Genomic DNA, 15,708 nt, shown 5'->3' on the forward strand with positions numbered 1-15,708 from the left:
AGAGAGAAGTTCAACCAAAGAATAAAGAAACAGTAGATCTACTATTGTCCATAGTTTTATTCTAATGAAATTTATTTTTTCACTCTACACAATCCGCATTTAGATTTCAAAGTGAGTTTATATCAAAAGCTCAACCATCCAATTGCGAATTACTAATGACAGAATATTGGAAAAATTTATTTCTGTGATCTCAATTTTGTAGTTCAAATTTAAAAACGAATATACTTTGAATCCAGAAGCGTTTTAATAAATATAATATGTATAATGTATTTTATTTTATTCACATTTCTTTTCAGCGTTGTCGTATATATTTGCCCCACATTCAAGGGATCAAAATATACTAGAGCGTCTAATCGTGATAAATTTCGATATCGGTTCTCACTGATTGCAACCTGGAAAAATATAACCGCCCTGAAAAACGACGGGACACCGAGGCACGAAGGTATTCGCCAATGATATTGCGAACGAAAATTTCGCGCAGTCATCGATGGATCGTTTAAGTGCTCGATTGTCCAGTCTCTGCGGAATTTCTCGTCTTGACGACGATATGAAAAATTGCTTGCCACGAGGACGGTAAATGGATATTCCTTTTTCGAGGAGCCACTTGGATTTCATCGTTTTATGTGCTTTACCACGAAAGTAATTGAAAGAGATTCGTCCCACTATGAGACTACTACCGAAAACGAATATAGAAGTGTGTGATATAAATCACTATTCTGGAAATTACAATTCAATTCTACCTTTATGGGCCACATTCGTTATTGAATGTATTTCTGAGTTAATTAAAATCAAAGAACGATGAATCGTCAAGTACCAGTAACAATAAATCGCTAACAAATCATAAATGTATTAATATGAAATCAATTCATTGCATTGGTAATTATATAATAAATAATGATCGCGTCATATGTGTCATGAGCTGCGTCAATTATAGTGAAAACACAAAAGAAAAATAAATATGTAATTCGTAAATCTAGAAAAATTCATTCTCAAGTTAAGACGTTTAGGGAATTAAGTTTGAATAGAATTTGTGAATTTTAACAAGGTTACAAAAATAACTACTGAAACAAATTTTAGGTTGCGTAGTTTACAATGGTCTAAAATCAACATTTTACTTTTGCAGAATATTATACAGTTTTGATTTGACAGTGAACGTGTTAAGTTGTAGTTTACATATGAGACGACCTAATATAGCAGTTTGACACAAAAAAGACTTTTTCCCTATTCATTATCCTATATTCGATGCGTAGTATTTTTTTGAACACCCATGATAAAGCAACAACCAACGTAATTTATAATCCTTCAAGCGTCATAGGAGCATTAGCAGTCGAATTCGAGGTTCGTTCGTCCCCAGCAATCGCGGTGGCATCGAGCTTCTCGCGAATGCGAATGCACGAGAGGGGCGCAATATTTTTCGAGCGTCGAGCTGCCATAATTCGCTGCCAGGTTCATAGACAAGGGAGAAAACGGCCCGGGAATGGGAGACGACAGCGGAAAAAGAGAAAAACCGAAGGAGAGATCCGAAGTTCCGTCCAGGGGTTCCAGAGAGTCGAGATCGGGGGTTCGGGGGGGAAAAACGCATCTCTGGCCGCAATATATCAAAGAGATACGCGTGTCCGACCGAATCACGACCGGCGGCGCCCGACGTCGTCCATCCTCTGAGCGGGCAACCTGCGCCACCGCCGCAGACACCACTAACCAACCCTCCCCCGCGCCACGCTAACCCCCTCGAGAGATAACCTAATGCTCGGCCCTATTAACGCGAGGAGCAGGCCTTCCTCCTCTCCAGAGCCCTTGAAACTACCCTCTATCTGCGTCCCTGAATTCGCGAGCGCGCGTAAAACACGCCGCAAATTACGTGTCGTCGCTGAATATCCGTTGTCTCGAGCCATCGGTGTTTAATGTTAATTTCATTCCGTAACAGTGTGCGCCAGAGTTGCCCAACAATCGATTACTTTGCCATTACGTTCGTAACCGATCGCAAAAATTATTTACGCTAATTAATCAATTATCCCTAAAATTAAAAAGTAGTAATCGCATATATAATCTCAAATTATAGTCGTTTCTAATCGCCCGACGAAAAATAATCGTTTCTTTCTTAAAAATTTAGTAACACCTTTTGTTGTTTCTTTTAGTATTATTTTTATGGATTTTTAATTCACTAAATTTCGTTTATTTACATAGAGGGTCTTGAAATTTTAGTTTATATTTTACGTTACTTTTAATTAATCGCTGCTCTGGTTTTTTGGAAGATTTTTAAAAAGAAATATGGAAAAATTAGAAGATATACTTTTATTCAAATGTTGGTGTGTTTCAATTCGTATAATTCATGAAAAAAAAAAGATACATCATCGAATACCTCTTTATTAACACCAGAACTACCGACAATTATGGTATATTTATTTGTACCAAACGAATTAAAAAGATAAATATTTGAAAAAATGTATAATGCAATAGAAATAAATGTTTATTCATTCTTTTATAGAAAACGGTAAATTTGCAAACATCCAGTCGAGAACAGTACAAAATAATTATTCCTAGCAGTAGATAGTATTTACGATGCTTGACAATGGAGTTTTCAAATCTGTAAATTACGTTTCTTTAAAAAACGAGATAAGTGAGAAATATAAACTAAAATATAAAGTAATATATATTCTAATTTTTCCATGTTTCTTGGTAAATATCTTCTAAGAAAACACAGCAGCAAATAATGTTTATTCAATATTGCATTAAAATCATTTTATTCTGTCTTTGTGTATTTATAGAAAGTAGAATTCCAACACTCGACATATAATAAATCACCTGTCCGTTTTTGCAACTCATTCAAATTTTTACTGCCCACGAACGTGTTAATCGACGACAGACGATATTCGAATGTCAAAAACCGTGCGTTTGAAGTTTAATTTCTCTCGTATTTTTCCCCCGCGTCACTGGTCCGGTTAATTAACCGAAGCAAACCAAAGGGCAGAGAATGAAGCGGAAAGCAGCAACGACTCGAAGGAATTTACGATCTCACCCTCTCAATAGCGTGGAAAAAGAAAGGGATTGAAGCATCGAAATGGTTTTCACGGACCTTCACCGTCAAGACGCGCGTTTCGCTTAGATTTACACAGGGCGGTGGTCTGAATGTGTTCCAGGGAAGAAAGTGAAGCCAGTGAATTCTGATTCTCTTACCACGTTTTAATTGCCAATTTAACGTACTCCGGGCGTGTTCGTTGCTATCGCGAGGCACTGCGTTTGCTTTCTCGCTCGGTGAACACTGTTCCCTCGCTACGTCGGAAAATTCTAGCCATTTAGAAAGCTTTTATGGCCACGGTGAGAAACCAGAAGAAGGGTGGGGCTTTCACGGGCAAAGGTTTCGAATCTTTCACGATAATTCGATTTCCCGCGAAAAGACTCCATTAATTCCAGAAAGTAATTACAGGATTCCTCGACGGCCGAATTTATGACATCGACACGATTGAAGTATCCCTGTCTTTGGTGAACGTTTAAGAGAAAAGCTAACACGATGAAAAATTAAAATAAAATCTACGAGTCATGATTACCATTTGCGAAAATCTTTTGTGCTTTTAGTCATAAAATGTCATTCGTAGCAATTTCATTATACATACGACTCCCTTATGAGGAAAGGATTAATCCCCTTTTACTGTACATAACTAATTATTTAATCGTATAAAACTAAGAGAATTTATTTTTGTTACGTTCGAGCCAAAATTATTTATAGATTATGTTACAGTTCTCATTTTAACAAGTAAACGCGCTGTTTTAGTATAACAAACAAAATCTTTTCTTCTTATAAGAAACATGATAAATATTACTGAGTGTTATTAAAAGTTCAGAAATTATATTTGTATTTCTTGTGTGTTGCACCTACAACTTTAGAATTGAATGTTACGTCTCACATTCTTAATTATATGCAATAACATTTAAAAATCTTAAAACACGTCAACTTTCTGAAATGGTATCATCATTTGATTGATATTTGATGGTATCACGTATTTTGAAACATAAAATCGTCTAATCCATTCCTTGGCCATACATTATATTTTCGTTTAGGAATTTTTTTCTCGAAAATGCGTAGGATTTTGAGGGTATATCTGTTCACCAAAAATAATTGTAATCGACCTCTGTAACCGAAAATAATTTTTTCAGAACGATTTAAAACACATGAAATTTCAGGGGAATCATTCATTCACGATCAGACATTATATTTTCGGTATCGAATTTTTTTCTCGAAACTAGGTAGGATTTTGGAGTTAGGTCTATTCACCAAAAATTATTGTAATTGATCCTTGCAGCCAAAAATAATTTTTTCAGAATGATTTGAAATTTTTCAATTCCCTCGAAAAAATTGTCCACCTACCCTCTGTCGATTTTTCTTGAAAATTTGTTTTTGATTTTTAATAAATTTATTTGACGCTCTATGAAAATGTTGTCTAATACTTTTTTGTAGGTATCTAAAGGTGCTCGTCTGTGATATCATTCTAAAATCTTTTAAGCGATACTGAATTTCTATTCGATAAAAATTCACGCTGTTCCTCCAGCGATGAGCACCGAATCCAGAAAACGATTAAAGGTTCTCTCGATTTCAACCCTTTAATATTACTCGCTTGTCTAAACACACGTATGCAAAGTGCACAATGTCCGATTCCTATCTGGCCGTCGCTGCTGATGGCAGCAAATTGGAAGCCGGATTGATGAACGGCAATTATTAATGCGTAGCCGCGGATTAATGGTAACTTTTACACGGTGGCCGGAATAACATCGCCGCTCCCAGGACTGCAGAGTGTTTGCATGGCACGAAAACGTATATCACGCGTCCGGCTGATCAACGAAATGGATTTCCCTTTGTTACATTAAGGGCGCATTAGTAAGATTCCAACCGGTCCTTTCGCACGTTTCATTTCACTCTTCACAGTGGGGATCTATAAGGGGATCAGGAATCGTCGTGAATAGTTAAACCTTGAACCGTGACGCATCACGGATCTATAAAGTATTATCTCTGATAATACGGAAATAAAACTGTGAAGGTAAGGGAACTTACGAATGGTGTAACGTTAATTTTTCTAAGATCGATCATTCGACGTCAGTTCCTAGGGGCTAATAACATCAATGAAATAATACTTATACAATTCATGCAATGCTAAATAATATGTGTACTCTGCTTTAATGAATATTATTGAAACATTTTAAACAAAACTGAGGTTTTCTGCTCGTTGTTTTCTGTTTATACATATCGTCTGAATAGAAAGTGGGACAAAATTAATTTCTCCTGTAACACTTTGACTGCCGTGTCACCCACATATAGGCTAGATTTTGCCACTATGGAATTAGAGAAATTCTCAAGTTGAGACGTGGAGGGAAATAAATTCGAATAAAAATAAGTACTAATAGAAATTTTGAGTTATGTAATATAAAATGGTCTAAAATCGAAATTTTAGTCTTGCAGGATATTCTACGGTTTCGATTCAGCAGACCTTAACAGACGACACAAATTTAGACTACATTAAAGCGCATAATAATTTCAAAAACTATGTAGAATTGAATGCAAGATAATGTGGCTTATAAATTTGAATATCATAACATTCACGTAATTTTCTATCACAATGAAAATGAATGTTACAGCATTCACGCAGCGAATGCAATCTACTTTCATGCTAGTTTCTCTCTGTAGCAGAAATATTTGATTTGACGAACGAAAGGATTCTGTTGAAACTTGTAGGGAAGAAACGAACAGTTTCTTCTCGACGTTCCTTCTGTACCTTCGACCGTAAAATGCCCGGCTAGAGCACATAATATTCGTAATTTCCTAACAGATTTCCAGGGGCAGAAGCGTAGTCCGGTCGTAAACGTTTTAATTTCCATTTCACAATCGCGGTATCGAGCGGCGATCGGCTAAAGAGGCTACCGTCGGTCGGTCGGTGGGCTAATCTACAATTTACATGCCCTTCTGATTGCGTGTCCGAGTTCACCGGACGAAACTGCTGTTCCTCCCGGGATAACGGTTGACAACCACTGCTTCCTTCCTTCGTAACTCCGGATTAGCGTCACTATCGAGGGTACTAAATGTCCGATCGCTATCGTATAGCCGACGCTGATAACAGAGGAGAGCACGCACGCCTAACACGCCCGATTCCCGTGCTAATCACTGTTTTAATCCAATCCGCGATAGCGGCGCAGGGTTAGTCGTGACGATAAATTGCACGATAAACCCTCTGTACTTCTTTCTTGCGTCGTTCTTTTCTCTTTTATGTTTATTTCTCTTTCCCTTCTCCAGAGAGACATTTTCAGCAGGACACCGCGAACGGCGAGATAATTCCGTGATCTGCTATTTTACACGAATCTCGGCCGACCACCGACCGAGATAATTATTCCGAAGCGTATCTTGTTTTTCGTTTTTAACAAGAACCGCCGGGCGACCCGAGCAGAGCCGCCGTATCGCGAGGGTGCGCTGCCCCAGGATCTACGAGGGCGTAGCGTTCGTTACCCTCTCCGCGGTTAATGCGAAAACTTTCCGCGAATCGCCTCCTATCAGCTCGTATTGTGCACTCCGCGAGTGTCGCGTCGACTTGTTCTACGGGCAAATTCCGTGAGAAGTCGCGATTCTCGTTCGTGTTGCTTGTTTATCGAGCATCAAGGGGAAATCGATTCGGTTGAAGAGGTAATCGAACTCTGAAATTAGGACTCGCGCCGGGGGTGGCGAACTTGCGGCACGCGAGACGATCGGCACGCAGCCCTAGTTTAAATGTTCGGTGTACAAATAAATACCCCGATGCCGTTTCGTATGAGTGGACGAGGAATTTTAATTACTTCGAGGATAGTGGTTTTTAAACTTGCTTTGAAAATAGCCACCATTCTTATGGAATTGTTTGTGAAAATGTTTTTAAAATAACAATAATAATAGATACTTCTCTTTTTTAAAAAGAAATATTTCTATTAGGGGATCACTGCCATGTTTATCTCATTTTTTAATTGCGACCAGTGATAAGAAAAACAAATTCATTATTTTTTGGTCCAAATGCCGGTCTTTTATGCATTCAGTAATATACTTTCAACGAAATATTTTTAAACCGACGAATTTATTACACAAAACTCTGTCACGACGCGAAACAAAGTCATCTAAAAGCGCATCATAATCTTCGAAAACGAAACTATTTTCCAAATGGGACACCTAATCGGTTGAACAAAAATTTAAATTAATAAGAATAAATGTCACGAATAAAGCGCTATACAGGGTGTTCGGCTACCCCTGGGAAAAATTTTAATGGGAGATCCTAGAGGCCAAAATAAGACGAAAATTAAGAATATCAATATCTTGGCAAAGGCTTCGTTAAAAAGTTATTTAAAAATTAAATTAAAAAATTTCAAATCATTCTGAAAAAATTATTTTTGATTGCGGGGCTCAATTATAATCATTTTTGGTGAATACACATATACCGGAAATCCTACCTATTTTCGACAAAAAAATTCGATACCGAAAATATAATGTCTGATCATGAATGAATGATTCCCCTGAAATTTCATGAGTTTCAAATCGTTCTGGAAAAATTATTTTTGATTACAGGGGTCGATTACAATCATTTTTGGTGAATAGACATACCCTCGAATTCCTACGCACTTTCGACAAAAAAATTAGTAAACGAAAATATGATGTATGGCCAGGAATATACCCCGAAAATTTCATGCAAATCTTTAAAATGTCATAACTTCAGAACGGATTCGACGATTTTAATGTTTCAAAATGCAATCAACGCGTATTTTGATGGGCAATATGTACAAATCGCAAAAATATTCGAGAAGTTGGTCCTTGGCCCCGCAAAATGAGAAAAACCCCATAAAACTGGTCCAATTTTCAAACTGCCATAACTCCTACAATAGCGAACGTATCTCGTTGAAATTTAGTATGGAAGTAGAGCTTATGGATACCTACAAAAAAGTATTAGACAACTTTTCTATAGGGCGTCAAACAAATTTATTAAAAATGAAAAACAAATTTTTAAGAAAAATCGATAGGGTGTAGCTGCTTAAATTTTTCGATGAAAAAAAAAATTTCAAATCTTTCTGGAAAAATTATTTTCGGTTACGGGGTTCAATTGCAATCATTTTTGGTCATTAGACATACCCTCGAAACCCTACCCACTTTCTAGAAAAAAATTCAGAACGGGCGAAACTTTAGACGTTAATAACTTTTTAACGAAGCCTATATCAACTAATTAGTATTCTTGATTTTCGTCTTATTTTGGCCTCTAGGATCTCCCATTAAAGGGAGATCCTTTTTTCCCAGGTGAGGCCGAACACCCTGTACGTGGGTCTTATTGATTATCTATTCTTTCCACTAAATATACTGTAGTATTCAACATTCGCACAGTAAATATTATTTAGTATTTTTTGACACGAGCCATAATACATTATTCTTTATTTTTATTATTAATTTTTAGCACACGACTAAAAAGAAGTTACGCTTCTAATTTGAGATGTGATAATATTAATGTGACAGAGACGCAAAATCCTCTTTTGGAAGCAAGGATTCCAGCTATTGTTAAACGATGTATCAGTTACTCGCCTGACCTCGTCACGACCTATACTACTTATAGCTACAAGTGGCCGCAGCTACAATTTTTTAAATGTATATTATCGAGTTTAGTAGCATTGATACAGAAATACTGATAAACTCGTACTCAATGGTATGAATATAAAATCATTAATTACAGCTCATTTTGCATGCAACAACGATCTTTAACCTTTCGCGACTGAAGTTACATACCATAAATAGAGTCTCAAGAACGATAAGAGAAAAGTAAAGAAACAATGAGAAAGAAAATTTAATACAAGAAAAAGGAAATACGTTTATAATATATCTATTTTGTTGTTTACCACAGGAGAATTTAAAATTAACTGATACGAGAATAGTAACCTACATTTCGTAACTGGGTGGACTAAACTGTTAAGCTTTGAAAAGTTCTGTACTGCATTATTGACAAGTTCCCAACAGCTTTATCGATTTAGAGAAACAAATGATAATCTTTCTTAATACATTAAAGTTACTATCTCTCTTGTAACATTAATCCCTAAACAGATCTTTCAAACAGAACCTTTCATCACAACCGAAATGTCTAAAAGGAGAGTTAATTGGTATAATTCTGTTCATTATATTCAATAAACTACATATTTGCATGAATTTAATCGTGCTCAGTGCAAAAGAAACCAGTTTTATACGTCGTATTTATTTCCGTCTCTGCTCCTTTCGATTTCCAAAGCCCAACAACACGAAGATTAGAAAGCGTCGCGCATGAACAGACCATTCAACGCGCGAGTCGATCCAGCGACGCCAAAATTGCAACCCTTCACCAATAGAAAAACGAGAAAATGTCGGCAGTCGTGGTTTAATCGATCCGGCAATTTGCTGTATAAAAGCTCGCCGACATACCCAACAGGATTTTCGTGGCCAATACAGACAACTTAAGTTCGAATGCTTCAACCACCGATAATTTAGTTCATAATAATACGAATAAACGGTAATTTTGAAACGCAAATCGATTACCATTGCTTTTTTTAAAAACAGTCTGAAAGAAGTTTTTTATGAAAACAAACATCTACTAGGTTGTTGGAAAATTTAATGTAAAAGCTCGTCCAGTATGTTACTGTAAATGCAATTTATGCGTAATTAAAAATAACTATGCAATGCTATATGAAATGTTCAGCTGTAGACAAATGTTCAGTTAGAAACATTAATAGGTAATACCACATGGTAAAATATGACGAAGTTATGTTTAAATCTTTCGTTTTTTATTTTCTGACGACCATACAAAAATATATTGATGATATTAAAAGGCCTCTAGATCACATTTTGATTACTCAAAAATTATATATTTGCACGAATGTGCGTTTGAACGTCTTTACATATTTTAACGCGATTGCATCTAAACGACTCAATGAATTTCAATTCAACTTTATATTTAAATTTTATGATTGAATAAAATCGGTTCATGTAATTTTGTTCGTTTCTCTGGAATATATTCGTTATTTATAATTACGTTTTAAAAAGTATTTTAAATTAATCTTAAAGAGGATTTCAGACAAAAATGTTAAACAAACATTCTCTGTATATTCGATGTATCTCTGGCAAATAAGTGTATTTATATTTAATCCGAATTACATTATAATATATTGCCTTATTTAGAATGTTTGATTTAATGACCATATAGTCTACATTATACACCAAATAATTTACCTTTCATTGTACAGAATTTATTATTAAAATAATATAAACGTAATATACCGTGAAAAATATTTCTAAAACGAAATAAAGAATTACTATCCCATTACGAATTGTACGACTGCCCGTGGCGATACGAGCAAAAATCATAAATGAAGCCATTCATCTTTAATTACGTCTTTAATTACGATTTATATTATTGTTAAAAGAGATATTGCTCGATCCATCCTAATCTTGATCCATTTGCTACACGCGGTTGACGTTCACAAAATTTCTGGTCGAAACTGGACCAATATTTTCTTGTGGCCGACGAACTCGACTTCGCCGGTTTATCATAATTTATCGATGGCATTTCCATATTACGAGCGTCGAAATTATTACGGACAGACTGGCTGGTCGCAGCCACCACGAACAAATCAGTCATCGTTATGCGCACTGGCAGCGACGTGATTACAATTAACAGTTTATCCAGTATCTGGAGCGTAATTTGTAATGCTATAAAAGAACTCTGCAAACGTTACGTGGTGTCATATTAGAATAAATGTTTTGCAATAAAATATGTAACAGTGCATTGTAGATACCATTCTCACGCCTTTATTATACGTTTTAACTCGCAAACATATGTTGGAAATTAATTTCCTCGAAATCAAAACCAAAACGATTGTAATTGATGCCTGCATAGAGAAAAAAAATTTTTTTAGAACAATTTGAAACTTTAATTTTGTCGAAAAATTTCACACATACTCGAATTTTTTTCTACGAAATGGATAGGATTTCAGGGGTATGTCTATTGACCAAGAATGATTGCAATTGACCCCTGCAACCGGAATTAATTTTTCCAGAACGATTTGAAATTTTTTTTTTCGTAGAAAAAAGGCACCTACCCCCTGTCGATTTTCCTTAAAAACGCGTTTTTCATGTGTCACTAATTTGGTTAACGCTGTGCGGAAAAGTTGTTTAATACTTTTTCATAGGTATCCATGAGCTCTACTTCCATACTAAATTTCAATGAGATACATTCACTATTGTAGGAGTTATGGCAGTTTGAAAATTGAACCAGTTTTATGGGGTTTTTCTAACTTTAAGGGGTCAATGAACAACTTTTTCAATATTGTTAGAATTTTTACATATTCTCCACTAAAATACGCGTTGTTTGCATTTTGAAAAATTAAAATCCTCCAATCCGTTTAGGAGTTATGATTTTTTAAACATATGCATGAAATTTCAGTGAAACATGTCGATGGTATGGTCAGACATTAGATATTCGGTAAAAATTTTTTTCTCGAAAGTGCGTAGAATTTCGGGGGTATGTCTATTGACCAAAAATGATTGTGATAGACCCCTGCAACTAAAAATAATTTTTTTAGGACGATTTGAAATTTTTTAATTTAATTTTTTAATAACTTTTTAACGAAGCCTTAGTCAAGAAATTGACATTCTTGATTTTCGTCTTATTTTGGTCTCTAGAATTTCCCATTAATATTTTCCCAGGTGTGATCGAACACCCTGTATATCTGTTGGTGAGTCTTAATTTTCAAATTATACAGAGAAGTATGGTTAAAAGAATATTCGGTTAGGTTTGTGGGATAATTAAATAGAGAGTGCAGAATTTGTTTTCGTATAAAGAAGTACATATCGCGGGGCAATCTAAATTTAAATTAAAGGAAAGAATACAATGGATTCTCAAATTGACAATTAAATGTGCAGTAGTATTTATTTTTACGTTTCAAACTTTTAAAAGGCGTCTTTTATATTGTTTCATTATATTTCTCTGTCATATCTACGTATATTTTTTAGTATCGGTTAAGGAGTAACGTCTTTGTTTGAAGAGGATCTCAAATAACGACCAAAACATAAACATAAAGTTTCACTCGCTAAGGGACTTGTAAAGTATAAAATAAGACATAAATTCTCCAGACTTTATTACAAGCTCTAAACTACATTGTACTGCTTTGATATTTGTTACAGGATCATTTTCTAATCCTATAAAAATAAAACATTTGAAATTAAATTTTGACACCAAAAATGTACTTCCTTTAGAGAATTTAATTTCACTATCGAGAATTTTAATAAATTCTCTTTTATCACAAATTTAATCACATTTTATATGAAGGAATTAATCGAATTTTTTAGGAACTAGTTAGAATATTTCTTCGTATAATCACTTACTGGCAATTCTGTTAGCCTTATTTCACCATCTACCGCTTTTTAAAAAGAACCAAGATGCAGCACCAAACGATTAAGACCTAATATTAATAATCAGTGTTCATTCGAGGACATAAACTGATAATTCAATAAACTTGTATTCGATGCAACCAATTTAACCAGGCTTTGTTTTCTCGCGATCCAAATCCAAAGTTTCATTAACACGTTGACTGCCATGTCCGTTTCTCACTTATAAAAATGCATTCGACATTTGTTCAAATTTTAATCTCAGTAATTTAATGGTGTACTTGCAATTTTATAGCATTCTTAACCCCGTGACGAACGATTTAATTCCAAATAATTTTGCGAACGTATACTATTTGATTTTGTTTAAATTTGTTCGTACAATGGCCACGAAAAATAATTCGTTTTACGAATACCTCGTAAATAGAAAAATGTGTTGATTTTAATTAGTAAGACTTGATAACGACTGAGTAGACTCATGATTGTGAAACTTGACATCAAGAACTTGTGACGAGTTAGACTCGTCATTGTATGGCAAAGAGTTAAAATACTAATATTATTTAAAAATTTCTAAGCATCAGGGATCATTCGTTACAAGTGTTTGAAATAAAGGTTGAAAGCTTGAAAGCGTAGTAATCAACGTGTTAATATTCGGAGCACTTTTCGAGTCCGAAGGATTCCAGTCAATGGTAATAATTAATAATAAATCGTACGCTCGGTTTTCCATAAACGACGATCAGAAAGAGTAAGCGGTCAGTTTAAATGCACAAGTTTCTCGTTCCTTATCCGATCGCATTTCAAACGACTACCCAATAAGCGAGGGATTCATACCGTCGGTGCACGCGATTCTGGTACGTGAAAACGCTTAAAATTTTCAAAGCATGTCTTTACCCGGAAGCTCGGGGCACACTCGTTCTTCGACGTACACGTGATACGTCCGTAGGAGTGCATTCAGTGGACAGTGACGAACGTGTGCGGACCGTTGGTATTGCGAGAGACCCGACCCGTAATACCAGCGTAGGTTCTCGTACTCGGTCACTCGTTTCCCGAGTTCAGTGTACGCTTCTAATGCCAGAATTCCACTTTGCCCGGACAACGAATACTAAATCGTAAACCACTGACCCATCACGAATAGAATATATCCCGTTTTGTCTGCTCGACCAACCCGACTCGCTCTACGAATCAATTTCGTGTACCTTACAGAATTACCTTCGGTGATTTCATTGCTTTAAATCGATATTATTTTGTTTGAAAGTTAACATCAGATTACAACACGAAATCAAGATGAAATGTAATAGGACGTTCCAAGTTTCTGCCAAATTTCAAATCTGTATCGTGACTTGGGGATGGGGATTAAAGAACCAATATAAAAAATCACGTTTTCGACCAATTTCTCTTATCCTGCTCTATGTAAAATTTTGAAAAAAAAATCGGAAGTGTTTTAGCAGATTTTATGTAATTACTTCAGATTTTTCGCTTGGATATATGAGTTGTTAAAAATAGAAAAATGCTGGTTTTATATGAAAGCAATCGCGGATCATCGATTATACTTTTACAGAAAGTATACAAGGTGTTTGACCACCCCTGGGGAAAATTTGAATGGGAGATTCTAGAGGCTAAAATAAGACGAAAATTAAGAATATCAATTTCTTTACTAAGGCTTTGTTAAAAAGTTAATTAAATTAAAAAATGTCAAATCATTTGGAAAAAATTATTTTTGGTTGCAGGGGTCAATTACAATTACTTTTGGTGGATACACATACCCCCGAAATCCTACCCAGTTTCGAGAAAAAAATTCGATACCGAAAATATAATGTCTGATCATGAATGAATGATTCCCCTGAAATCTCACGTGTTTCAAATTGTTCTAAACAAATTATTTTTAGTTGCAGGGGTCGATTACAATCGTTTTTGGTGAATAGACATACCCCTGAAATCCCACGCACTTTCGAGAAAAAAATTCCTTACTGAAAATATAGTTTCTGACCAGAAATGTTGCCCGAAAATTTCATGCAAATCTTTAAAATGTCATAACTTCTGATCAGATTGGGCGATTTTAATGTTTCAAACAGCAAACAACGCATATTTTGGCGAAGAATATGTAGACATTCTAAAAATTTTCGATATGTTGGTCCGTAACCCCATAAAGTTAGGAAATCGTTGAACAACAAATGGCTTGTTAGGACTATATTAAATACTTTAGTGAATATTTTAGAACTATGCGTTATTTTCTTTTTTTGTTCAGATTCAGAGATATAATATTACGCAAATGTGTATGTATTTATTTATGAAATAAAGATTTTTTTTACAAAGGAGTACATACGGATATGTTCAAGTTTAATAAATTTTTAAGATAAAAGTTCCGTGGATTCAGACAGCTCAACTACTGTACCTGTAAGATTTAAATTTGGTCGAGAATAATTATTTTAAATGCAAAAAAATCGTCGAGAGGATAACGATATGGCGATTAAAATGAACTCGACTAAGCTGCTTTGATTTATATTTTTACACAAAAGCACCCCTATGAAAAGTGAGTAGTTCAGCTCCGTGCAGACTGCGTTAAAAAATTTTTGTTTCATCCTGACTACTTGTACTTCAGTATTATTACAGGTACTTTCTAACCTTCCTGCGTAGTTAAACCGTTCTATCTGAAACCTCGGCGAAATGAGCGAGTAACACAGGTTGTTCCGTCGAGGCTGGAAAGGATAAACATTTCATAATGCGTTTTTATCAAATAGCGGCGCTTGAGTTTCAGCGTTAAAAGCTGAAAGGAAGATAACGCCAAGTGAAACGCGTCATTTTAAACGTCAGGGGTTGTGTTTAATTGCCGTAGAAACGCTCCGTTCTTCCTTTGCGCGAGCGGGCGCAATCACCGACATCCATGCGAAAAGAGACTTTCAAAATGTCAGGCATAAATTTCAATTAAAGTTCACTTAATTTCGGACGTGTCAAAGCGCACTCTATTACGGTACATTATCGTTAACAGTACGCTGCCGAACTTACCCCGTTCGATGGATCGTGTGCTAGTTTATAAAGCATCACCATGGACGTATTAACAGACTGAGAGAGCCGGCCAACTAATCGATTTTTCAACGTTAATTGCACCTTTATGCCGTCGATTCGACGAGTAATCTCGATGCATTAGCGAGTGTTCCACTTGCAATCCAGTACCCCGATTTAAATGAATTACAATCCGACGAATCGCTGACTTTTCCTCGAGTTACGAACTTCGCGTGGACTATTTTCGATGGTTGATAGTCGATTCGGAAATAAAAATTAATCGAATCGATTCCGAAAGGAGGATCACTTGTTCCTTAGATGTC

At 35.5% G+C, this 15,708-nt stretch overlaps 1 protein-coding gene across 3 annotated transcripts in view; it reads right to left on the reverse strand.

Annotated features, from left to right (window-relative positions):
• The window catches only part of LOC143340550 (agrin), a 903,627-nt gene that overhangs the window by 787,817 nt on the left and 100,102 nt on the right, over positions 1 to 15,708 (reverse strand). The gene's annotated exons all lie outside the window — the stretch shown is intronic.

This window comes from Colletes latitarsis, chromosome 3 (genome assembly GCF_051014445.1).
Source record: "Colletes latitarsis isolate SP2378_abdomen chromosome 3, iyColLati1, whole genome shotgun sequence".
Classification (NCBI taxonomy): Eukaryota; Metazoa; Arthropoda; class Insecta; order Hymenoptera; family Colletidae; genus Colletes; species Colletes latitarsis.